This window comes from Lissotriton vulgaris, chromosome 3_1 (assembly GCF_964263255.1).
Source record: "Lissotriton vulgaris chromosome 3_1, aLisVul1.2, whole genome shotgun sequence".
Taxonomy (NCBI): domain Eukaryota; kingdom Metazoa; phylum Chordata; class Amphibia; order Caudata; family Salamandridae; genus Lissotriton; species Lissotriton vulgaris.
In genome coordinates, this window is record NC_141689.1 from 716,082,813 (window position 1) to 716,110,581 (window position 27,769).

The 27,769-nt window shown below is 43.8% G+C and overlaps 1 protein-coding gene across 10 annotated transcripts in view; it reads left to right on the forward strand.

Moving 5' to 3' along the window:
- APC (APC regulator of Wnt signaling pathway) overlaps positions 1 to 27,769 on the forward strand; it is an 831,398-nt gene that overhangs the window by 282,118 nt on the left and 521,511 nt on the right. For 2 of the 10 annotated variants that reach the window (XM_086961022.1, XM_086961025.1), the window contains exon 1: positions 441 to 528. The exons of 7 other annotated variants lie outside the window; for them this stretch is intronic. The gene's annotated coding sequence lies outside the window, so the exon portion shown is untranslated. Of the gene's footprint in view, positions 1 to 369; positions 529 to 27,769 lie in introns of those variants that run through there. One more of the 10 variants, XM_086961028.1, reaches the window with a different exon arrangement.

The window sequence follows — 27,769 nt, forward strand, 5'->3', positions numbered from 1 at the left end:
ATTTCCTTCCTGTGTGGTAAACAGTGTGAATGCCAGTGTGTGTGTCATTACGTGTGGGAAGCAGCTTGTTTCCTACTCACTCTGTCGTCTACTCATGTCCCTTTCTTTGCTTGACTGCCATTTCCTCCCTGGTGACAGTCGGTTTGACCTTTTACCCTGCCCCGGCGCGCCCCAAGTCTCGCAGCCTGGCCACGCGCCAGGCTCCCGGCCGCTCGGGCATCGTGGGCGGTGTTTTGTGAGAGACAGACCATGTAACCATCTAGCTTCTCGTTCTGCGCAGAGCCTCTACGAAATATCTCTTCTACCAGCAGGGTTGTCAGCTGGACGCTGCGCACGCCCCTCGAGCAGAGCTGGCCCGCCCTCTTCCTTGCTGTAGCGGTGCGTCTGCCGTGCCTACTGCTTACGATTTGATTGGCTGACGCTCGCGCGTGGCCGTCTTGGTGGCGATGCTGTTGTGCGCGCGCGCTCGTTGTAGAGCTGGGAGCGGTGCTTGTAGAAGAAGGTGCAGCAGCCTGGCGCAGAGATGGGGTAGGTGAAAAGGAGCAGTCCGGCGATGTGTGTCTGCGTTTTCGTACTCTCAGCGTGCACGTCCCCTCAGAAAACGGCTCTGTTAGGGCAGAGTATTCACGAGCGTGCAGGGAGCGCTCACCCTCACCTTTTTGACAGCTTGGGGGGGATGGGTAAGAGAAGGGGGATCATGGCAGTGGGAGTGTCTAGGATGCACTAGGTCTAAACCCAAATCTCAGCACAGTGAATTAATGGCTGGAGACTGAAGTCTTGGTGAAAGGCTGAAACCGGAAGAGTGTTGGGATGGGGTGGGAGTGGTGTTGGTGGGGGTAGATGGTGAGGGGGGGATAAATAAAGGACGAAGGGTCCCCAACCTCCGGTCTGCTATCTCCTGGTTTGGCCTTTATGGTACTGGTGCGCTACGGATGAGAATCGCATGTACCCTAGATTGTCTTTGTTTGACTCAGGATGTAAAGGTTATTGTGCAGTTTGTGTACGTGTTTTTATGCACCGCCGGATAATGGGAGACCTCGACGCACCGGTGCCTCCAGCGATCAATAGCAAGGATTCGCTGCCTCAACCCGCGGAGCTCCGATCCATCTAAATACGAAGCCGACACTGGTGCCTGTCACCAAAGTTCGTGTATTCATGAGGTGTGACAGTCCTTCCCACCCTTTGTAGATGTATTCATGTATACATTGAAGTAGGTCAGCAACAAGAACATCGTTTCCATTCAGTAAGGAAGTTGATCCTCCCTTCTTTTGGATGTACAGCCGCTCACGTTTCAGTTCATTATTTTCAGGGTTTTTTGGATCATGCTAGTCCCGTGTACTCTTAACAGCAAATGCCACTGCGAACAATTTTGGGATGTCGGTCTTCTTTATGCATTAAACGTGAACATTTAATTGTGCTGTTCCAATAACCACTTTACCATATTTGAGTCTCCATTCCAGAGGTAAATTGCAGAAAAATTAACTACATTATTTACAAATCTAACCTCTCAGTAGTACTTTTTGTATGGAAACATAGATGCACACCAGCAGGCAGCGGAAGACCACATTCCTATAGTAATTATACTCTGGGCTTTTTTACTCACTGTTGCATCTTCTGTTTGGCGACAGTCACATAAACTGTGCTTATAAAACTCGCGTGTTTGACATGCTGGTTTTTAGTGTACAATGTTGGGAATTCATTTGTTTAAAATCACCGGTTTCGAATGCTAATAGCTTCGGACTAATTAGGCTAGCCTAATATAATTTAATATTTGCTTCTTGAAAGGTGGAGCAAAAGTAGTGCAAATGAAGTGTACAAATCTATCACGTGCTTTATAGGCACCAGAGCATAGCTAAGTAGACTGGATTTTATTGGGACTGTTGTTGTCATTCTTTTTCTCAGATCCTGAATCTGTAGGATCCACATAGCTGTATCAAAGGTTGGACGGCATGTGCTTGCCACTCTCCAGCATTCTTGGTCAGTGACTGGAAGTTAGACACCCAAAGCCTCCATGACTCAGTTGGGTAGTTTGCGCAAGCATTCAAGGACTGCTTTGTGAGACGCAATATTAATGATTGAGCCAATTGCAATTTAACATTATTGGTTTTCACACACACTATAAAAAACAATGTTTAGTCACAGTCCTTACTTTTTAAAAAATGTCTACCACTTTAGAGTGAACTCACAACATAAATTAAGAACCCTAGTAAACCATTGTCTGCTGCCGTTAGCCTTTTCGAATACATCCAAGAAAATAACTGTATGTACAGGGAATTGTACGTTGGTCTGCTGTTTGTTTTACCAGTGGACCCCTCTTACTCTAAAAGGGGTTAATGTTAGCCTATTCACTATCGGCACGATGGGTACCCCTGGAGTAGTCACTACTACAGAGTTTTTCACACAGGAGTCTGTGGAAGTACTCTGGGGAATGAGTTGACTCAGAGTGAGTAATGGCAGTTAGTATCTGCGTTGTGCGGTTCTACCAAGGCATATATTTATTTTAGTTTATTTCAGAAATAAGCCAGTCTTTCAATATTAATATTAAAGCGGAATACATTTGACTAGTATCCATTTTCGTTGGGCATGTTTGGACATTATGATCCCCTCTGCCTACTCTGACGAATTTGTTATTTTCCTGCAGTTTACTGCCATCACTCTTCAAACCCACTACTCACGAAGCTTACCAAGCTCGCCTAACAGATTTACAGTCTTTAATTCTACTAACTGCATCTCTACAAACTGAGTTAGATTGTCGTCTGCTGTGGAAACCTGCAAACCATTTGTGAATTAATCCCTGAACTACCAAATGTACTGCCATACCATAACGATGGCAGGTTGTGCGCTACATAAATGCTAATACAGGTACCATAAAATGAGAAATTCGAATGCTGCAGGGTGTTCAGTCTAGCCTTTGTATACTATTACGGACCTCCAAAGGTTAACGTGGATATTTTTTGAACCAATGTTTACAGTCAAACAGTACTGGCTTTCGAAGAACCGTGGCTGCGCATTGTTTATGGTTAGGCAGACGTAGGAGTCAGATGTACTTGAAGCATATGTGATAACCTCATGCTTCCAAGAGTCCTGTGTTCAGGGAGGGGGGATTCTGTTCATGCTGGTGACATCTAAGTAATGTAGGGACAGTCCATAATTTGAGTTTACAGGTCAAAGTCCGATCTCATAGTCCCGTTGTTGAGAAATGGAAGCCGTGGACAGCAATAAAACTTGTGATCCATGCAAGCTGGGTAGAGGCTAGTTTTTGTGGCACAATGGGTCCCACAAAACAAAAGTTCAAGTTCTTGCACATTCAATTATCTCGGATTTGTTCTACTGCCCATTTGGTACTCTGCCTTGGAGTTGTGCAGATCTTTAACCTGCCATACAGGGTCAGTCGCAAAATGCACACAATCTCCAGTGGATTTTGTTCAGGATTGGCCCAAGCTATGGGGAAACATGCAGCACCCCGTATACTGACCAAGAAGTACTAGCTCATTACAGGTCAGAGTACGTACTTGGAAAGCCATCAAAGCACTGTCTAAATGTATGTTCATATCCCGAAAAAGCTTGAAAACATTTTCCACAGACCATGTGTACTCTTAACAATGGACTGCACTATATGGTACCTCAAGTATCAAGCACTTACAAATGCTGGATATTTCTGGACTAAAATAAAAAAATTAACCTAGCAGTCAAGCCAGGTGCAGTTTTTGAAATTTTGGGATCGGTCATTTGCAAGGAGATCTGATTGGCAGGACTTGGAGCCCACCCATTGCTTGCTATTAGTTGGCTTTCCTGTCACTCTTGCTGGCTTCTTATTCACCCGCATATGTGGGCTTTCATTCCTCTTCTTGTGTTTATCCCTCCCTTGGAACATGGACGAATTGCTGGTGCCCTTACACTGCTGACTTTTTAAGGCAGTCATTTTTGTCTTTTTCTTTAAGCACTCCACAGAAGTGCATGTGTATCACAGCCGTCTTCCTTGTGTGCTTCTCTTCCCCTCTCTGTGTTGCTCTCTCTCGCCAGTGTGGTACTCTCCTGCCTCCATTGTAATACACTTGCCCATATGTGTTTCCCAACCCCAGTTGCTTTCTCTCCAGTGTGCTAACCCCTCCCAACTCTACGTGACACTGTATCTCTCTCTATTGCTTGCTTTTCTTCCTTGCCCTCTATACTGCTCTCCCTCACCCATTTGCACTGCCCTGTGCCTTCTGTTGTTCCACCCCCTCCCCCCAATTGCACCCTCTATGTTGCTCCTGGCTCCCTGAGTTGCTTTAGTGTCTGCCGACTCCAGCTGTTGCTTATATGCTCCACCCCAGTCTGGTTTGCTTCCCCACCTACTTGTAATAAAAAATAAGCTTTTGCTTTATTATACACAGACTGGGGTGGGGGTGCTGCACAGCATAGCTAAAAGGTATTGGCAAAGCCAATAGGTCCTAAAGGCGAGACCTGCTGGCTTTGTCAGTGCTTGTGTCCTTTCAGCACTTCATGGGGTAGATTACCGCTTCACCCCTCAAATAACTGCCCCCACACTCCGTTTCTCCCTCTTCAACTCTCCAAAGCTCTTTGTTGCTTCTCCTAACGCCCCTTCAAACCCTCCCACCCGTTCACTCCAGGTTTGGTGCCTGTCATCTTGAAACAGTAAAGATAAGACAATTTACAAGGTGTCGTGTATAGACTCTACTATATCGATCTATCTATCTTTTTATCCATACATATATACATATATAAGTTATCAGTGAATTCACTGTTGAATGTAAAGTGTAAACATAACGAGAATATCATACCCATGGGGATAAGGAAGGTGACCGTACTTACCTATTTTGTCCTGCATGTGGTCCCCAGCAACGTTAGAGGGGGGGAAAATGGAACAATGCCTCAGACAGCTCGAATCCAGGTACATTCTTAAATTGAATACCACAATACCAGCATGTTTAAATATGGAAGAAGACATGTTTGTGCATCTGTAGGCACAGGATTGGGTCTCATTTTGATGCTCCTTTAGCTGTGTCCTCAGTTAGGGTATGTAGACCTTTTGTGTAGACATGCCAGTGCATTCAGGGATGGAGTCCCATTATATTTGTTAGCAGACTACATTATTATGCCACTGTTTTTTTTTATCAACGAAGGTGAGGATGTGAGCTAGTAGCTATTAAAGGTCCAGTGCACGTGCTCCGAAACGATAATCAAAGAAGAGGTCACTTCCTAAGAGATATATAGAAATAAAGTGTAGGTTTTGAACAAAATGTAGAGAACAGTCAAGAGTGTTTCTTGTTGCCCTTACCTATCCCTGGGGATGTCATGCTTCATCATCGTGCCGGTGCTCCTCGTTGGGCCGGCGCTGCAATGCCCTACGGGTACCCCAAAGGGTCACTTTAGAGGAGATCATTTGGTTTTATTGCTGTTTGAGGAGTGTGAGTTTGTCCACGTGGGGTGATGTAGGGTGTGTGCGACGGAGTGAATTAAAACTGATTAAGGGATATCAATTCAATTTTAATATATATATTGCCTTGCCAGAGTAAAACACCTGAAATGTTGGCGCTACTAAAAAGGTTTTGTAATGTACACTAGTAGCTTTGTGTGATTTTAGTGAAATAAAACACAAGTCAACCTGTTTTGCGCCTCTGTGGTCTGTATAAATCCGTGGCCAGTCTTGTTGACTGTCCTCTAAATTGTGTTCAGAACCTACACTTTCTTTCTGTATCTCTTAGGAACAGTGACCCCGTTTTTGATGTGACTTTCCATTTTTTGCCATATTTTCACATATATATTGGTGTAACTTTATGTGCTTGATTTCGGTTTTGGATCACTAATTTTGATATTCTGAGTATTTAAGTCATGCAGAGGTGTGAAAAGGGTGGCTGCCTAGTATCAGCCTAGGCATTCTGGTGGTGTGATATTTAGCACAGGGAATCTGCCCACTGGGGCATAATCACATTGTAGTTTTTGATATGTTGTGATGAAGTTCAGAACCATGCTGCCTAATCCAACATTTGTGAGACACCTGTACGTGATACTGCAACTGTCATAAGGAAGCAATTTAGCAGAGATACTAATTTGAGTCCATCAGTTGTGGGTCAGGATATATTGCATTTATTAAGTATTGAGAAATCGGCACACCTCTTGACTTGTGATCTATTGGGGTGAAATGTTTGATCACAATTATGTATGGCCTGGAGCTATATTTGCTAGGAAATATGTGAATAAAGTGGGTATCGCGTAGTGGTGAGTCTTTTTCATTATTTACATGCACATGGCTCTTGAATTTTTTATTTTTGTTTTAAAAGTGTATAAAAGGCACAAGATGGCAAATGCCAGTGATGTGAGAAAGGCCGCATCTAAGGCTGAAACACAGTAACCTGTGAGAGCCTGACGTTGCGTCAATAAAACAATGTACCGTAAACCTGAGTGGTGTTGGTGTCTGTTCTTGACAGTGGGATGGGTATTTGGAATATGTATATGTATATGTGTGTGTGTGTGTGTGTATATATATATGCGGTTCCGCCGAGGACTGGACCTCGGTATTGGCCCCGAGTCAGCTTCAAAAGCAGGCTGACATGGGGGAACTTCTTGCCGGTAAAGTGGATCATTAAACAACAGGATTTAACTCACCGCCCACTGGAGGGTTTTAAACACAAACAGCCGTCTGGACCTCAGGCCCCACAATGCAGCAAAAAAAAGGAAGTGATTTCATATAAAGGTGCCATCGGAGGAAGTGTAATAAAAGCTAAAACATTACGCTGTGGAACTCACGGTATGTTTTTAGGTGCAGGACACATCTTTGAAAAAGTTTCCATGGGGAAACGAAACGCGTCAGAACAAGTCCTAATCCTGCTGTTCTCCTTTAATTAAAACGGCTAAAAAGTGAAGTCCCGTGTGCGGCTCAAGTTCTTTCCGTATGGGGAGATGTCGTGAATGAATATATATATATATATATATATATATATATATATATATATATATATATATATATATATATATTCAAGTCTAAATAAAGTGCGCTCGCAGTGAAACCAGGGTTGAAGATAAAGATCTATTGCTTCATAAATCCACAACGTGTTTCGGCTGTTTTGCGGGCTTGCTCACATAAGTGAATGCTTGCACTGGAATGCATATGTACAGATAAGAGTAAACATTGAAAGTGGACTACATGCCAAATTGTGCCAATGCTGCAAAACCGTGTCTGCCATATTGGAGTGGAAACAATTGCATCAAAGAGTGCATAATGTAACTTAAAAGTGACATATACGTTTGACACCATGAATGTTGATAAAGAGAAATACTAGAGTGTAACAATATGCTGCCATTAAGATAAAATGCCATTAAAGGGGTTTCCCAAAACAGGATTATGTTTGGGTGAATAGTGCAGTCACTACATGGATGTCTGAGATGTGGACATCTCCTGAGACAAAGTTGTTACAACCGAATGACCAGTGCATACAGTTAGTGTTGAACAATGCATTCTCCAAGTGGGCAAACCAGTAACTCAAAATAACGATATCCATAGAATGTATGTATCATAACTGACAAAGTCCATGGTTGAGTCCAGAAAAATGATGAATGTCTGCATCCACCGCCTTATTTAATGGCCCATGAGACACTACAATAATATGTTAATTTGGATACATCCATCCGTGTGCAGAATAGTGCTCATGAAATGCACAGTATAATCCATAATAGACAACCTTTTTATTAGCCAAAAATATGGATGTTTTGTGCTATGACATTCTTGTAATGCGTACGCCTTGCTTTAGACATGAATGCATTTGATAACTAAACCATGTTTCTCTGTGCATCTTTAAAAGTATATACATTACATTTTAAATGTATCTGAGGAGGCCTTAAATTAAGGGCTGAAACATGTCTGCCTTTAATACAGCGTAGTTCCAATGAGTACGCATACAAATAAGCCACATAAATGACAGCAAGGATAATTGGCTTACTGCGTTAAAAAAACAGTGCAGCGTTGTTGTCTCCAATATATATATTTTTTTAAATTATCTTCCTCTCTTTCATTATAAATTTTGTGAACCAGCTCTTCTAATGATGCAAGTTTGTACAGACGTCTAATCAGTGTGATATATGAAATAAAGTGTTCATGATTTATGCAAACAAACTCGTTAGCTCGTTCTTTGAATCTCACAAACTAGTTATGTAAAGGTAGCGTATTTTGCAGCAGTTTATAAACGGATTTAAAGTAAGTAACTTTACTAACATGTTTGTCGCAATTTACAATAATTCTATGTACATTATTGTAGGCATACAGTGCCACTGGCTTACATTTGTCCCACATGAAACTTTTTTTGTCTACTAAATATTAAGCCCCAGTTAGCCAGGGTCATTCAGTCCCCCCCCCCCCCCCCCCCTCCCCCAAAATAACCAGCATCGACTTAAACCCATCCAGTCCTCATTTTAACCTTAGGATAGGAGTTTATAAAGCGCTTGATTGCCGTGGCGTCTTGGCGCTAATGTGTGTGAACAAATCCAAAGACTGTTTCATCAACAGTTTAAGTGACAAAGAGAAGTGTCTTCAAGTTCTTCCTGAACAGCTTCCTTTAGCCTGAAATCTCATGGCCAGAGGTCACCTATTCCATAAGTGGGCTGCCCAATTGGATTGTGTCCTACATCCCCATCTGGCCCGCTTGACCCTAGACGTTTTAAGCAGACCTAGATAAGTGGATTTTAGAAGGCGTGCGGGGGTATAGGGCGTGAATAATTTAGAAATCTCGACGGTGCCACCTCCATACAGCGCCTTATGAACCAGGCACAAGGCCTTGAACTCAACACGCTGCTGTACTGGAAGCCAATGCAGTGATTTAATACCCCCCGAGGTAGAGCAACCCCTAGGTATGTCCAAAAGCAGCCTTGCTGCTGCATTCTGGAGAGATTGGAGCTTTCCCATGTTTGTTTTATCTATACCCAAGAAAAGGGCATCACAGTAATCGAATTTAGATAGAAAACACTCACCATTACTATCTTCTGAAGCTCAGGTGAGATGAATGGAAAAATCTTTCTTAGTGTTTTTAGGAGAAAGAAACAGGAAGAAATCAGGCTATTGACCTGGGAAGAGAAATGTAACTTGTCATCAAAGATGACCCCCAGGTTCCTAACCTTAGAGACGGGAACTGGACACTTCCCAGCCTCGGCTGGCCACCATGAATCATTCCATACAGGGGATCCCCCTCCAAATTTCATCATCTCCATTTTATCTGTATTGATCTTCAAAAAATTGTGGTTCATCCAGGTAATGATCTCTGATAGGCAAGCATGAAAATTTGCGGCTGTGACCTCAGGCTGCTTGCAGATGGAAATAACAAGTTGTGAGTCGTCCGCGTAAGATACCAACGCGAAACCATACCTTCTGATGAGCCTCGCCAACGGGGTGACATAAATGTTAGAGTGTGGGGGATAGAGCTGATCCCTGCGGAACCCCACATGGAAGATGAAAACTCTTAGATACCAGTCCTTCCCAGACCAAATTTTGTTCCCTATCCTCCAGAAAGGAGGAGAGCAGGGCAATGGCGGTATCCTCCACCCCTAGATCCTTCAGCAGCTGCACTAACACAGAGTGATTCACGGTGTCAAATGCTGCCGATAGGTCTAGGAGAATAAGGACCGCACTGCCCCACTCATCGACAACCCTCCGGATTTCCTCAGTTGCAATGATCCAGGCCGATTCGGTAGAGTGACAGGTCCGAAAGCCATGTTGTGTCGGGTCTAGTAAATTATGAAAGTTTAGATAGTCACTTAGCACCTTGTACATTGATTTCTCAATGACCTTCGCCACCATAGGCAATCCTGCAATCGGACGATAGTTCTTTAGCACTTGAGGATCAAGGTTGTTTTTTTTTTTAACAAGGGTCTAATGGCCACTTGTTTCCATAGTGCAGGATATGATCCAGTCTCCAACACTTGATTGATGAGAGGCATCAGCCTCTCACAGATCTTCTCAGAAGCCAGATGCATAATAGCAGGGGGGCATGGATTCCTAGGAGAGCCTGATTTTATGGAAAGGAGTAGATTTTGCACCTCCTCATTTGCCATTTCTGGAAAACAGGATAACCTGCACTGCATAAGCGGCAGATCCTCCTCTGGATGTCTATTGGCGTCACAGGATCCCTGCATGTTTAAAAGGTCCTCATGTATTACTTAGACCTTATTTTGAAAGAATAAGGCCATGTTATTGCATATCTCCTGATCTACCCTTCGTAGGACTGTTGGGCCTTTTATAAGCCCCCCCCTTATGAATAAAAGTAATGGAGTTGAGAAGTACAGATACTGTCAACACTCCATGTACATCACCCCCATTGCCTCAGCAGTGGACTCCAACTCAGAATGTCAGAGGCAGACTTGAGAAATAATGGACTTGAGGCACAATTTTTCCCCATGTTATTTTATTTGGCACAGTGGCGTAAAATAAAGTAGAGAAAAAATGTGGCAGATTAATTTGTTCGATTCAGGACAATTGGAGAGGCAGAGAGGCACAATGGAGGTCCCTTAAAGTGTGAGGAAGGACGGTGTGTGCGCTGAGAAGCAATTACATCAGTAAGATTAATTAGCACTTGTACAGGTAATACTTTGTCATTAGTATAGCATTGAAGGTCCGTTTCCAAAAGTGTGCATCAGACTGGGGGCCTAGTTGGTATTTTAATGCTTGCTGTTTGTATGATGAGTATGTCCGCTTTAAAGTGAAATGTAGGTTTTTTGAATGGTGAGACCCAGGGGCTGAACTATTTGTGCTTGTTTTTTTTCTTGGTTAGTATGGCTGCATAATGACTGTAATATGATCGAGTGTGGTAAGTAGCTGATGTTTAGTGCCTTTGCTGGTGAAAGCAACATATGCAGGTAGTAAAAGTTGATTACCTCAGTACATTTTTTGTGTATTGTACATTCTTCCTAGATTGTACATGTAAACAACCATGTGCAGGTATTAATACAGTAAATGGAAATATCAAGTATAAGAACTATATATAGAATTGTAGAGTGTTAACTGAGTTTCAGAGATGTTTTCACGGTGTTTTGATGGACATCAAATAGACAAGAACAAAACCATGATGGCTTGGCCTGGAAGGTCTTTAAGACGTAGCAACATTTGGTCACAGATTTTATCAACTGTTGCTATGTCGTAGCAGTGAATTACCAGATTTAGAATCTGGTGTAAACGAAAGAGAATTCCTATGAAGGCCACGAATAGCACTTAAAATTATAGATGGGGAACAGTGAATTACAGATATGTATTTCACCAAGGGGTTCTGAGTGACATCAACTAGACGAGAGCGAAACTCAAATTGTCAGTGATGTCACTGAGAACCCCAAGGTGAAAAACATCCCTGTAATTCACTTTTAACCCATCCATAATTTTATATTATGTGTGACCCCCAGAATCATCTGCGCTCAACTGTTACGCAGGGGCAGAGGAGTAATGCGTGAGCTGAGCCATATATAACAAGGCTCATACACTCAAACACCACAACGGCAGACTTTGATTACTGCACCTCACTTCTTGTTTCATAAACTCAAATTCCCGTGCTCTGCAACTTCTGGACCCGCCGTCGTTTGGTACTACTGCACAGTAGAAGAATAATGCAATTCAAAATGGAATGGTGCACTGGGCAAAGATTCTCTTCACAGAAGTCACTCAGACAATCTTAGTAGATTTTCCTTTTTATTGCCGAGTACATAGAGTAGTGGGTACCTATTCTTATTCCTTTTTTAGGTCTCGCCTAGATGAAAGCAAAAGCGAAGCTTTTGCTGTCTATGCGAGACAACTTATGTTGCCACTTTTCTGGGAATGGTGTGGACACCAGACTGTTACGAGCTTTTTCTGCTGTAGTCAGGCTGTCACGAGCTTCTCCTTTGGAGATTTGACCTCGTGAGCGCGTCTTGACTGCATCTAATGTGTGTGGCTTTTTTTAACGTGGGCCGTGCGCTTCCTTTAGTCCGTTTCACTTTGTTTCATTTCACTTTGAAAGTGCAGGCGTCAATGTGTCTGGTAGTTGTTCATGTGGAGTGCCTTCTGACCTCGTGAGCGCGCCTTGACTGCATCTAGACACGCACGCATACACACGCCGCTGCCCCCTACCCCCCCCCCCCCAGACACACACCCCCGCCCCATGCATCGGGAGATCTGCCATACCTTCAGGGGACGATATCCATGGTGCGCGCCACGCCTCCCTCGCTGCCTACCCCCCCACAGACACACACCCCCGCCCCATGCATCGGGAGATCTGCCATACCTTCAGGGGACGATATCCATGGTGCGCGCCACGCCTCCCTCGCTGCCTGGAACGTGTGCGTGTGCTCCCCAGCCTGTCGCGAGCACGCCTCCTTCTGGTTCTTTCAGTGGCTATATCCTTGTTAAGGTTGGGGGAAAAAATACGCTATGACTGTCAAACTGTCCGTGAAACTCCAGCGAGTAATATTCTAAAAGCACAATGTATTTGCCTGTTAAGCAATAACTGCAACGGCTCTCGCAGCGCTTCATATCTCGCTCGCTGTTCGGGTAAAGACACAGAAAAGGGACGACGGTTGGTAATGCCCCTTATGGGACCAGAACGTTTCAGGTCTACGAAGGCGCGGCCATGTCTAAAAGTCGTTTCTGTTGTGTTCAGTGAGAAGTTTTGTTGACACAAATGTAGGAATAGCAAATTTAGTGATCAATGTCCTTCTTTGAATAACCTAGTAAAAATAATACCATGTTTTTGTCCATTTATTATTTTGAAAACGAAACCGTATACTATAAAATAAATTCAGATCTAGTACGTATACGTCAGAACTCTCATGAGAGAAATTCTCATTTGAAGACGACTCCTTAAGCAGTGCCGGGAGGGTCTACGCCACTGACGCTGCTTTGCTCAGCCAGCCCTCTCTCCGCCTCGACCGCCTGCCTCCGCGCCGCTGAAGTGGGCTGGCCTAGGAGCTAACACGGCGCCGAGCTGCGGGTAGTAAACAGTCTCTGCAGCTGCACAGAAGGCAGCGTGGCACCCCAGGAGTGTCAGTAGGAGCTTGACTGCATAGGCGAGGATGGCGATGTCACCACAGGAGCTCACTCAGAACCCGCAGAAGAAAAATTAAATATGGATGCCTTATCCCATGTTAGCGAGGGGTCTGCAAAGGCGACCATTCAGTCTGAGCTCACTTGTGAGAGACCGGGGTGGCTTCAGGAGAGCGCCCCCCCCCCCCATCCATTTGCAAATAAGAGCACTCCAAATGTGTAGCACAGACGGAAGTGGATTTGAGTTAAATTGGAAAGTAGATATAGCGTTTGGGAAGCACTTTCACAGCAACCAGGCGCTCTAAGCGATGTGGCAGAGGTAACAGGGACTGGGGGTTGAAAATCACTCTGTGAAGCAGCATACTAGCACCACAGGGCGCGTGAGAGTCGGTAACTCTCTGTAGCGCCCTCTGGTGTAAACTTCTGGCGAGGGCGCCCTGGCTCAGAAAACGAGCGCCGGCGCCGAAAGTGTCCTGGTGCGTAGGGTTCGCTGTGTTGCAGCTGGCACGCACTTTACAGCGCCAAACCTGCGCGTGTGGCGCAGTGCGTGAATGCACAGCTCCAACTGGTCTTCGAGGAGCACGACAACCTGCAGCTAACTCGGACCGGTGGTGGCGGTGAGAAATGAAAGCGCTATAATCATTGCACCCCCACCTCGCAGCTATGCACCATGTGAGATGTAAAGTGATTTAAGTGCATGAACCAAGGGCAAGGGGCGTGCAGTGGGTTGGGTCACTCTGCGTCGACAGCTCAGCAAGGATCTGTTTGCAGTGTCCTCATGCTGTGATGGCGGCGCTATAAAAGGGCAGCGCTACCTCCTAGACTTAAAGTGTGGGCGATGTAAAGATGCTAGAAGTGCGTCTACCTGTATTAATCGGCCTTAATGAGAGGGCGCTGGACATTATTCTACCGTAATGTCGGTGACCGTTGATTTATCCTGCCTTTATGAAGCTCTGGTCGTTAGCTTGCCTCCGTAAGCGTGCGGGGCATTCATCCGTCCTCGGGGGAGGGCGAGTCGTTATGATCTGCTCCTGTGAAAGGAAAGGGTTGTGTGTGTGTGTGGGGGGGGGGTGGGGTGGGATGAGAGCAGGTGGGGACTGACAGAAACAAACAGCAATCCTTCTTATAGCATCCGGGTCTTTCTCTCATAATGCATTTATTTCAGATTGTTCGGCCTTCATAGTCCATACACCTCTTACATAACAAGTATTAAAAATGCAATCGGTCTTGCCTTTTATTAAGTTAAAGCCATTTGCTTTGCTATACAATACCATTAGCAAAGCAAATGGCTTTAACTTATTTTTTAATGTGTCATCACTTTCAATTCATCCAACTCCACCACCTTTTCTTCCTCCTCGCCACTAGGCTTTGTGTTCTTGTTCTCTTTGCAAACGTATGCCCATCCTAAGTAGTCTATTATTTTTCCAGTAATCTCATTAACTCACAAACCGACATACATTACCCTTTCACCAGTCTTTTACAGATTCAGAGTTGCCCTCACCGCCTGCATAAATTCTCAATATGCCCTCATTTTCTTAAGCATTTTCTCCTTGTTAGTTGTTTGTGCTGTGTCAATTTATTGTACCAGCCTCACACCGTTTACCCTTGTCGGCCAGCTTATGCATTTGTTGCATGCCCATCAGCTGTCTGGTTCCCACTCGATGCCTTCCTTCCACATTTCTCTTCTTGATTTTCATTCTCGTTGTCCAATTCTCCTGTGACTTCATGTTCTTCATGTTGCTCCCTTTCTGTATCTGAGCTCTCAAGTAGACCCATGTTGGGTCTTGGAACTCTCCCAGTTTTGATTTCAAATTTGCATTCTGATAGTATTGTGACTAATGAGTAAAATGCCAGAGAGCAAGTTTAAAACCTGAAATGTATAGGTGACTTAGGCCTCTCAGGGACCACCCTAAGAACCCAATATCATTGAGAATCACACCCACAATTTGCACCCTTGCCTACCGTAATTGTGTGCTGCCTTCCGCTCTACGAAGGGGTGAGGCAAGGCGCTGCCTGCCCTTCTCCAGAGACGTGCTTTGGAGGGTCTGCTTTGGATACATGTCATAACTTTGACAACATGAAAAGTCCCCTCAGAATGTCTTGGAGCCTCGAGTTGTCGTCCACCTCACAAGACAGACCGTTCAGCCCAGATTTTGGTTGTTATGAGTGAGTGGAGACGCTAGCACTGTGAGGAAACCACAAACCACCCTTTCTGGGCACAGAAACAGGCACGCTAATTGTGTTCACTATTGGTAAACACTCTGCCAGCGCTGGCAGACAATCTAACGCACAGGGAATATAAAATATGCCAAAGATCACACTAGGACAGACCAGGAGGAGCTGGGAGACACAATGTAACACCATTTATGTATGTGTGGATGCTTCTTCCCAAGCAATTATTAAACTACATTGGCTCTTGGATTTATGTTGTGTGTGTGTGTGTGTGTGTCTTTGTGTGTGTATGTAGCTCTGTGTGTGTGTATGTAGCTCTGTGAGGCTGTGTGTGTGTGGCTCTGTGTGTGTGTGCAAATGCAATAGGTGTCGCATTTGCGAGAGATTAAGCGATTGGCATTGTAAATGACAATGCCATTTATTTCTGTTTTCAAAACCAACACATAAATAAAGTTTGTCATTTACAATGTCAATAGCTCTAACTTTTACAAAGGCGAGACCGTTGCATTGTAAATGCTTGTTCTTTACTTCCTGCATTTAGCTCTTTTGTGTGTTATTATTCTGTTTTGTTAGTTTACCTAAAAGATACAGATGATGGGCAAAAATCCCTGTTTCTATACATACTGCTATGTTTTTTGAAATCCTAATGGAGCATTTCTGATCCGTCTTTAAAAGGAGGAATATCTATGTTTCTACTCGCATATAGAATATTGGAGTGATGATAATCTTGTAATTTTCACCACTAATGTACACAAGAGCCCTGCCGAAGTTCAATATATTGAACGAAACGCGTTGCCTGGATGTGTTTTATGTGTATGGATTAGGAATGAAGATTATATAAAAAAGATCAAAAGAAATAAAAAAGGAAAATCTTCGAAGATTGTCTTATTGACTTCTGTGAAGAGAACCTTTTCACAGTGCTCTATTCCATTTTGAATCATATATAACAAGGCCTCTGTTTTGTAGCCCTGTGCAAAAGGTAAAAACAACGTGCCTGCCATCCTTGACCAACTCCAAGCACAGCCGCACTGACAGGCTATCAAGAGAACTCGATCATCCTGGTCCGAAAGGCCTAAATGACGTAGCAACAGTGAGGAACTTTTGTTATCAACTGTCGCTGTGTCATAGCAGCCGGCTAAAACCAGGGCCACTGGGATTATTCGATTGTGAGACCACACAATCCATCATCTGCTGCATAATCTGCGGAGTAGAACAAAAAATCATTTGGTTCTAGCTCAAACTGTTCAAAAGTTACTAACAGGGTAGCAACACGTGTTGCGCGCAGTGGAAGGCCCTTTCAAAGGTTGAGTGGTCACTTTTCTGTAGCTTATTGCTGTGTTTGAGTGGTAAACTGATACTGAGCTGCAACTAATACCCAGACAGTGTTAACAAGTTTAAAAGTGCCAAAATAATGAAGTAATATTATCACAAAATGTGCCGCATAATTCTGCATAATTAGCGTTTTCTTGCCACGTAATTTACCCAAACCTGCTGCATAATTTGACTCTTCCCCTGCCGCTAAATTCGAATGGCCCTTGCTATGACATTCAGAAACTGAAATAAATCTGTGTCTGTCTGTGAGAGCCCAACATAACAATGGTATACATAGGTAAATCACACAACTGATTCCCAAGGTGATTCTAAACACAATTGTTATTATTGCTGTGATGCATCAGGCTAGTGACAACTTATTGGCCCCCAATAGCAGCAGCAATGAATCTATGTGCAATATTTTTAACGTACAGCCGTGACCCCAAAAAGGCATCCAAGCGCTATGAATCAAACTAAGGTTGAAGCTGCCTGCAGAAGGGGTTTAAATTAGCAGTGTTAAAATATTTCCTGAACACGCAAAGGCTCGATAAGGCCCGGATGTCGGTAGGCAAAGTGTTCCAGTGTTGATTGGACATAAGCAGCAATGTGTGACCACCGAGATGGCTCTGTTTTATTACTGCAATGGGGAGCAGAGTTCGTGAAACGGAGCGAAAGTCGTGTCAAGGGAGGTACATCTAAAATTTGCATTACATTAAAGCGGTACTCTTGTGTGGATAGCATTGCGGACCAAGCAAAAGGACTTAAAAGATAGTAGCGATCTTTACGTTTACGGTGCAGGAGCGTGAGGAGGTAGGTTGAGTAATCTCGTGGCCGAACTAAGGTACTCTGTGGTGTCCAAATGTAGAGAATTACCGTCATCGCGCCTTGAAGTCATAAGCACATAGATGACTATATTTCGAGAATTTTCCTCAAAAGGGGAAGAATTTTTCACATTTTGGGACAGTAGTTTAATGTCTTCTTTACACAGAAAACGGGGGAGGGGCATGAACAATGAGGTTTCATTTTAGAATATTACACAGCGCATCCCATGGCATTTTTCCTGATTCTCTAGTGGGGAGTGGTGCGCCCAATTTAAATGATTTATGCCCTGTGTACACAGCATGAACAATTATTCATTGGGCAAGGTGCAGGCTTTCTAGGGTATGTATTGATCTTACTCACCCTGGATGAGTTGTTTTTCCAATATTGTTTGGTCATTGACAGTTATACCAAAAATTAGGCTCCGTTCATGGCATACATATCAAAATACTAAAAATGTAATAGACCATCCTTTTGTGTTGCAGAAGTAAATGTTTTGTTAACTTCAATAGTCCTAGATTATTGTTCATGTCTTCAGTATGCCACATGCAGCATTTTGCACTAGTTACAGTGACGTCATGGTTTTTGGTTTAAAAATCTAATTAGATGCAGTGTCCAAAAGTATCAATCAGGTTTTCCACACACATGACATTTAATTAGGCAGAGCCCGAGGCATTGCTTTTGTCTACTGGAATTGCCTAATTTTTGTGTGTGTAATACTTTTATTCATATTACGAAATATTCAGTAGGATCGAGTCATGTAGTCTAGCGAGAAAAATGCTCACTAAATGATGTTTCGTGGATCTTTGTTTAACCGGCTAGTAGTTGTTGGATTAGCAGAAACAGAATTCTCTTTGAATGCATTCATTTGGTTGAAGTAGGGATTATTTGTGCTGTTTGATTTACGTTCCCTCTATGCTTTATTTTCTCCGTTTACTTCTGTCCATTGTCTGGCCCCATAGATTTGTTTTAAGTGTCTTGTTTCAGCCCATATATTCCGTTGTTTGTTTTACTGCTAATTTTAAACCTTAATTTAATGCCCAACAATTTCTTCTCCATCTAAAGAAGCAGCTGGCGGCTGGGAAATATTAGCCAGATTATATCCATTTCAATTTTATGTAATTGTTTTAAGGCCTTTTTGTAAATAAATGTGTCTGACAAATAGTATACAGCTTGTGTCTCCGATTAGTAATTAGATAGTTGAGAGCGTTGCACTGCTCTGATAGTTATCTATCTATCTATCTATCTATCTATCTATCTATCTATCTATCTATCTATCTATCTATCTATCTATCTATCTATCTATCTATCTATCCATCCATACATAGAGATTTGTCCCATGAGGAAGCTACTCACGAAGGGGTATATGCTCACAACGCCACTGGCAGCAAGAGTTTCATTGCGCCATCTGTCTTTCCCAAAAAGCCATACGCGTTTCAAGCATGTACAACGCTCTTGTTCACTGGCAAATCACTCTCAGGTAAGCAGACTGTTTAGGAACATCACTTTATTTAAATCATAGGCCCCGCCCCTTGGGCTCGTGTTGTTCTATGTCATGATAGTCCTCTCTTTTTTTATAACACCGGACTTGCACAGTTCCTTCAATATTAAACCAAGTGGACACTGCTAAATCTTGCAGTGTTCAAATAATATTCATCCTGGTTAGATGAAAAGCACAGGATAGCAGCGTTGAAAGCCACGCCAGTATCGACCAGCGGCTCAAATCTGTGTATGTATTTTACAGCGGCCAGTCCAGCTGCGAGGAGGCTCCGCTGCTTGGTGTACAGATCCCTAGTGTTGGGAACAACGTACACTGTAGGGAACGAAGGGGGCCTGAGCCGCTGGTCGATACTGGCGTGGCTTTCAGCGCTGCTATCCTGTGCTTTTCATCTAACCAGGATAAATATTATTTGAACACCAAGATTTAGCAGTGTCCACTTGGTTTAATATTGAAGGAACTGTGCAAGGCCGGTGTTGTAAAAAAAAGAGGACGACCATGACCAAAACACCACGAGCCCAAGGGGCGGAGCCTATGATTTAAATAAAATGATGTTCCTAAACAGTTTGCTTACCTTAGAGTGATTTGCCAGTGAACAAGAGCAGTACACATGCTTGAAACGCGTATGGCTTTTTTGGAAAGTCGGATGGCGCAATGAAACTCGGGCTTACAGCGGCGTTGTGAGCATATACCTCTTTGTGAGTAGCTTCCTCATGGGACAAATTTGTGAATGCATCTTACAGCGGCCAGTCCAGCCGCGAGGAGGCTCCGCTGCTTGGTGTACAGATCCCTAGTGCTGGGAGCCATGTGCACTGTAGGGAACAAGGGGGCCTGAGCCGCTGGTCGATACTGGCGTGGCTTTCAGCGCTGCTATCCTGTGCTTTTCATCTAACCAGGATAATTATTATTTGAACACTCCAAGATTTAGCAGTGTCCACTTGGTTTAATATTGAAGGAACTGTGCAAGGCCGGTGTTATAAAAAAAAAAAAAAGAGAGGACTATCATGACCAGAACACCCCGAGCCCAAGCGGCGGGGCCTATGATTTAAATAAAGTGATGTTCCTCAACAGTCTGCTTACCTGAGAGTGATTTGCCAGTGAACAAGAGCAGTAGACATGCTTGAAACGCTTATGGCTTTTTTGGAAAGACGGAGGGCGCAATGAAACTCGTGCTGCTAGCAGCTTTGTGAGCATATACCCCTTCGTGAGTAGCTTCCTCATGGGACAAATCTGTGTATGTGTAAATATATATATATATATATAATGTATGTATAGCAAAATTTGCAAAAATAGTTTGCCACTTCATCTGCTGTCTTGAAAGTTTTGGGGTGATATGTCAATCGAGGGCCAGGTAGAAGGGGGATACCAAAAAGTGTTTTTCCCATGCAATTACCCATAGAGATTTAGAACAAGACTACAGCCCGAACAACTGAATGGAATAACAAATTTGGCAGAAAGTAGATCTTGGTCCAGAAAGAATGCTTTTGTAATTTAGTGTAAATTTGTTCAGTAGTTTTGGAGTTATTAAAGAAAAAGTTGTATAACAATCTAGAGACACAAATCCTCCGTGGTTCCGATAAATCTAATGGTGGGATCGGTTTGGCTGCCAACACTTCAACTAGGAAATGTTGGCAGCCGTCTTGGGACTCAAATTCAGCCAAATCCCAAGAAAAAAGTTAAGAAAAAAACCCAGAAGTGGGCAGGGTGGGAATACTTAGACCCTTTAGGCCTGGTGCGGAGGATCCACGCATCTGCGGCATAAAGTTTGGAAAAAAAACAAGCCTAGTCTCCCGCTTGTTTTTTTATTTGCCCTGAGTGGGCGCATGTGCCCGCCCTCCTCAGGCTGCTTACAAGCCTGGGGACTGCCACCCCCCCAGGTCCCGTTGAAGTAAACAATTTCGGCCCTGGGGACCCCATCCCCTGGGACCTGGCTGAATGTGACAGCGGGGTGTGGGGCTGCACGGCCCCCTTCCCTGGGATGTGTTGGCCCAGGGGACCCCATCACCTGGTTCCTGGAGCCATTAATGGCATTAGGCCTCCCCTGCAACCCCCAACAAAAGGCACTGGGTGCTCACCATTGACCGACTGGGCCCGGGGGATGGGGGTCCCCGGGGCCAAAATCAGTCAGAGGAGGCGGACTGCGTTTCCTCCTCCCCATTTACTATATAGATGGGCCATTATTGGTCCTGGGAGGATGGCTGCATGCCCCCCTTCTGGGTTGTGTGTATTTCAGGGGTTGGCCACTGGGCCTGGTTTGGATTCGGGCATGGGACTCTGTACCTACGGGATGTTGGCCACAGGCTCCCAGGGTTGAATTCTCGTAAGGTAATTAAATATATTACTTAATGTTGAACCACCTTAGAAATTCACTGAATGACTTAAAGGTTACAGGGATGTTATAGTTGTGAAATAAAATTATAAAAACCTTAGAAATTCACTAAAAAACCTAAGGTTACATGGACTTTATAGTTAAGTTCAGATTTTACATGCACAAAACCATAGAAATTCAACAGTTCTTGTTCTAATTATCTCAAGAAACTAGAATTCATACCCTATAGGAACTAAAACTCGTGCCCTCTCCTTGCACTGCTAATTACTCCACATATTACATCAGTCCTGACATCTTCTATGACATCATTGATAATATCACTGCAACGTTTACAATCAAATTATTGATGAGAAAATTGTGCATGGCAGGGGCGCAAGTTATAGTTACTTTAGGGCACGAATTATACATAAGGTAAGTAGAATTATAACTGTAGAATTTCTATGGTTTTGTGCGTGTAAGATCTGAACCCAACTAACGTCCCTGTAACCTTTGTTTTGATAGCATTATATAAATATTCTTAATTTAATTACCACTAGGCAACCCAAGGAAGGAAACATTGTATAACTTGGGCCCATACAGGGCATTATGATTTTGTACATAAATTTGTGTAAATATGTATATATGTACATAGATGCACTTTTGTTACACTTACCTGTATATTACGAACAGGATTTGAAAGTTCCAACATGGCTGAAATGTACTTGAAACCCATCTGGCGAGTCCTTTGTTTATTGTGGTTGTACCTCAGTATGAGCATGCATTGAATTACTCTGACATTTGATTTAAATATTGCTGTTGGGCTGCCGTGTGAAATTGACAAAGGCAGTTGCAGAAACGCGTATTTTGTGTTCAAGAAACCTAATAAAACTTTGGCTGAAAAGTTTTTCGCGAGTGCTGTACTTGTGTACTTTGGAGCTGGAAGATTTTGCGTGGTTTCATCAACATGCTGAAAGCACCCGCTCGAGAGAGCAGGGACTGTGGTGAAGACCGAGGAAGCAGTTTGCAATTATTCCTGCACCGCCGCTGTCATCTCTTGACTTGGATTGTACTCCGTGCTGAGTTTCAAGCCGTTCATTTGGAAATTGAAGCGGAGACGCCGTGTGTGTCACATCGGGCTTTTCTCCACCAGCAGTGCTGACGGGAGCAGAAAGGACGAGCTCCGACACGTCCGTTTGTAAACAGAAGCGGAGACGTCGAGAGTGTTACATTGGGCGTGTAACCACGAGACTGCGATCAGCACTGAACGGAGCAGAAGGGGGTATCCGAGCTCCAAGTACCGACACGGCCAATCGAAACAAACACACTTAGGCATCACGCAACTCAGCAAAGGAGGTAATCAAACTCTGGATAACCAGATAAGATTGTGGCGTGAGACGCGCATTAAATGAAAAGCGACAGAGTGAGAAAAACTGTTTAACACACTTTAAGAGCCATCAAACGCTCGTCATTCTGTTTACTGACACGGCACGCCGTGAGGCAGCGGCAGATATTTTCAAACGAAAAGGAGGCACACAGAGAACTGAAACCGGAGCAGTGATTCCTGGGGGAGATGATCTAAAAGCGATATTCCAGACATTAGAAAGGCTATATGAGAGAGAAACCCGCAAATGGTGGGAGGCACATCTCTCCAACAATATATTGATGAACAAAGAATGCCAATAGGGTAGAGGATCTACACGGTCCCAGCCTATGAAAATCCAGATCCCAGGCTGCTTGAATAATGGGCTGAACACACAGCCCACTCCTCGCAAGGCATATTGCGAATTTTAGTTAAATTCGCATGAAGTGATCGTGCTCGAGCCTTGGAGGAAATTGCTGTCCTCGAGAGCGAATTGGCTGCGCATACAGATAAAAACAAGGTGGATGAATTAATTGAAGCCATGAAGAAACGCCTTACAAAATATGAACGGAAGATACAACAACGCAAACAGGATAAGTTTGAAAGGGATGCCCCATGCAGACAGCTAAGAGATAACAGAAGTAAGAAAGCAGTTAAACAAGCAGCCACATCTGAATCTGATATAACAGACTCTGAGTAGTCTTCTGATCGTAGGTTGGTGCAACAAGTGGGCAGTGAGCAGCCGGCTCCTTTTCACGAGGAGTTCTTCCTAATCAGGCAAACTTTAGGGAGGGGTGGCAGAGGCGAACCGCCGGAACTGGCCAGAAGAAATGTTCGAAGAGGCGGACAAGAAGAGCAGGTTGGAACAAGCACCAGCAGCGCATCGCCAAGAGTAACCAGGAACAAACGGGGAACCAGGGCCTATAACCAATACAGACAATTTAACAATCATGAACTTGACACCAAGATTTCTTACTGAACACGAGAAATCAGTTCTGTAATTGGGCCTGTCATTCTGCCCATCCAAAAGAATGGAGTACACCCAAACGAGAATCGATCTTTACAAATTTGCCAGGAAGATCAAACTACAAAATATTTTCAAACTTCAAGGCCCAAGGAACCGCATTGGCCCGTTGGAAATCCTGAGTGCAGGATTAGAGCTACTAACTAGATATGATCTGAGCGCAGTGGCGGTACTAGAAGATTTACAACCCGAGAGCATGACGCACACACAGGCTGCGAATATGAACTCTGATACAGCTCAAAGAAATGACAGTGCAGTAATATCACGAGAGCCCGAGGAGTCCATTCAAACCAATCTCAAAGTATTTTCCCCAAATGCCGCACAATGCCATCGATCTGTTGTTCACTGAGCAGGTCACAAAAGATCTGATAAAACTGAGATCTACATTAGAGCCTATACATGAGAACAACATAATGAAACAGCAAAGGATGGCCATTAAAAAGTTGCCGGATGATCGAATAATTGTTTGTGAACCCTCAGACAAGGGGGGGAATATTGTTTTGCTCACCGCTTATTATTATTGCAAGGAAGCCCTGCAACAAAATGATGTATCCAACTACACACGGATTACCATGAAGGAGTTCTCCAACAGTTTTGAAATCTACGGACAACTGATTATGAAATGGAAGAATAAAGGTATTTTGGATGATAATGAGTATACATTTTTCAACTGTAAACATCCGGTTATTCCAACATTTTACCATTTTCCAAAATTGCACAAGGACAATGTGAACCCTCCGGGGTACCCAATTGTGTCCTCAAAGGGAGCCATAACTGAGAACATGTCTACATTTATTGATTTCTTTCTGTTGAATTTTGTAATTGAACTGTCCTCGTACATTCAGGACACAAAAGACTTTTTAAAAAGAATTGAAGGCATAACGTGAGAATCAGATTTTGTGATGATCGCTTTAGATATTTCCAGTTTATACACCAGTATCAATCATGAGAAAGGTTTGGAAGCCATTGAATATTTTCTAAAAGGGCGCTTTATCAAATATATGGCACATTTCTGCATGATCCTAGAATTTGTAAGATACTGTCTAACCAATATCATTTTCCTTTTTCAGGAACAGCTGTTCAGACTAACACAGGGCACGGCCATGGGCACCTGCATCGCCCCCAGTTACGTGAACCTTTTCGTTGGCTGGCGGGAGAAGCAGGTAGCCTGGTCAGATGCCAATCAGGAGTGGACTAACAAAGTGGTCAGCTAGAACTGGTATATAGATGATTTATTCTTCATATACAACAGACCAGAAAAATCTGCCAGGGACTATGTTAAGATTCTGAACAGGAATAATTTGAATTTGAAGTTCATTGGAGAGATCAGTAAGATCTCAGTGAACTTTTTGGATCTGCAAGTTTTCGTTTCAGAGGGGAAACTTTCTGCAGTCCTACATAGGAAATCCACAGTGGGTAATTCCGTCTTACATTCTAGCAGTTGCCACTTGGATAAACTTAAAAAAAGCATATCATTTGGCGAAATGCTAAGAATCAAAAGGAACATTACTAGAGAGTGTGGCTTCCAAGCAGCAGCAAATAAGAGCGCAGCGAGATTTCACACACGCGGTTACTCTACAAAAGGTTTGCTAGACGCTAGACACAAGGTAAACATGAAAGACAGAACAGACTTGATATGGGGGACCTCTGGAACTACCCAGAGAAGAGAGCAAGCGAAGTCAACTCAAAATGTAAATTGATCACTGATTACTCCAGTAACCATAATCAGTCGAGACAAAGTTTGAGAAAAAACTGGCATCTCCTCAAATCCGATCCAGTAATCGTAGAGGAGTTAGCAAAAACACCCTTACTCTCTTTCAGAAAAGCAAGGTCCCTAAGGGACTCTCTGGTCCAGAGCCACTACTCCTTACGAAAAGGTGATGCTCTTTTTGGGCCCAATGAAAGGCTTTCATCCCTGCAAAAAGTGCAAGGCATGCAAAAACGGCATTAAGGTCCTATCATTTGAGGTTCCAGGGACCAAGAACCCCAAAACAATTAAAAAAAATATGAATTGTAACACCAGCCACACGGTCTACTGCTTGGTATGTCCCTGTGGACTCGGGTACATTGGTAGTACCATACATCCTACCAAGATCAGGATCCTTGAACACATGCGAGCGATCTCAAATAGAGATGAGTCATATCCGGTCACTCGCCATTTTGAGAGCCACCATAGTAGTAATAGGGATCTATTACGCTTCTACTGGCTGGACCATGTACCTAGCAACTCTCGCGGAGGAGATCGATTACTCTGACTCCGCAGATTGGAATCTCGTTACATCATCGACATGCAGACCAAAATTCCTCAGGGACTTAATAGTGGTGAGAACTAGCTGTGCACCTTTGATCTTGCATAACTACTTGTATATGATTGTAGATACTGGACATCCTGTGGGATAAGTGTCGTACCTGGTATGAGTTCTACTAGAATTTGAATTCTCAATTTGTTCACAAATAGACTGAAATCTATTATAATTCCAATCCTTTAGTAAATAGCTGCTCCTTATGTATAAGTTTCCTATCTTCCAATTAGGAAGTTGTGTCACCATTGGTAAAGTTGAGTTTTGAATTCAAGCATGATGTAATCCTTTATGATTTGTAAACTTAATACAAATGTATATATTTAATTCATTAGTACAGAGTTTAGAATGATGAGGTTAATCATGATTGTCTAGGTAATATGCCCATTCAGGGCTGTATTTGGCTATACTTATTCTTAATTCAATTATCACTAGACAACCCAAGGAAGGAAACATTGTATGACTTGGGCCCAGACAGGGCATTATGATTTTGTACATACTAACAGGATTCGCACTTCCAAGATGGCTAAAATGTACTTGAAACCCATCTGGTGAGTCCTTTGTTTATTGTGGCTGTACCTCAGTATGAGCATCCAATGAATTACTCTGATTTAAATATCGCTGTCTCGGGCTGCCGTGTGAAATTGACAAAGGGAGTCGCCAAAACACGTCTTTTGTGTTAAAGAAACCCAAAGAACGTTTTTCGCGAGTGCTGTACTGGTGTACATATATATCTCTGCAATACCTCGCAGCACTCCACCGTTCTGGCGAAAAACAAGGCATGGACCACTTTTTGTAGTTTTGCAAATTTATTCACCCCAACAGCTTGCCATGACGCGTTTCGGCCGTCCCTGTGGCCTTGGTCATATATATATATCTCTCCCCGACATCAGTTAGCCCCTCAAAAGAAGAGTCCAACAGGTATCACAATTACTTCATTTATTAGTTGATGGTAACTGCGGCAGACATCCCCAGAGAAACAAACATTAGTTCAATTCAATTAGAAGCCAGACGTGTTTCAGGAATGTGTTCCCTTCATCATTGGCAATCCTGCTAACACCAGGCAATGTATCGTACACCTTTATTTCCCAGGTATACCTGCCCCAGTGGGCGGGACCATTCCCATGGCCTTCTGGTACTGGTAGTGCCAAAAAAAAAACTGTTCACCTGTGAGTTTTTCCGATGAGCAGCTAACAATAAAACTTATTTGCATTCCCGAGTGGGTTGATGAAAGGTCCTGCTTGTTAGCATGCCATAATTTCCAGCTGTCATCCTGAATAGTACCTCCCATTACGCAGATTACTCCAGCTGGTGCCATTTCAGGCCTGCACGCTTGCAATGATGTTGGATGTTTAGCTGCTCAGCCCCAGCCGCAGTACGAGACCCACTGCGAGCGTGCAGGCCCGTGATGGCGCCAGCTGGCGTTATCTGCGCAACAGGAGGTAGTGTTCAGGGTGACGGCTGGAAATTACGGGAGGCTAACAAGCGGCTTCAGTCACACACCGAGAATTGCATTGGAGGACGGAAGACGCAGAAAATAGGTCCTGCCCAACAACCTCCCCCTGGTGGGGCTCCAGCGGACTTCATGGAAATGTGGCTTCGCTCGTGGGTCACCGAAGGCTCCCTCTCCCCGTGGTTCGAGATCAAGCGAGCACACCACTCCCTTGCCCCTAGGCTGCCTCCCGGTGCAGCCCCCAGGCCCATCATCATGCAAATTCTTAATATCAAAGACCGCGATTCCATCTTGACCGAGGCCCACAAGCAGCAGTGTCTTCGTTATGAAAATCATACCATCATGATAGTGTAGATATTTACATCTCTGTTTGGTCCACCGAGCCCACATTTATCTGGAAATATTCTACTTTGACGACTCTGACTTCATTATTGAAGACTGTATCAAGCGGAGCTTGCGATGGGAACCGCTAGGGTTGAAATGTAAGGAACAGAAGGACAGGGGAATGGTTCGACAACGTGCGGGTTAGGAGG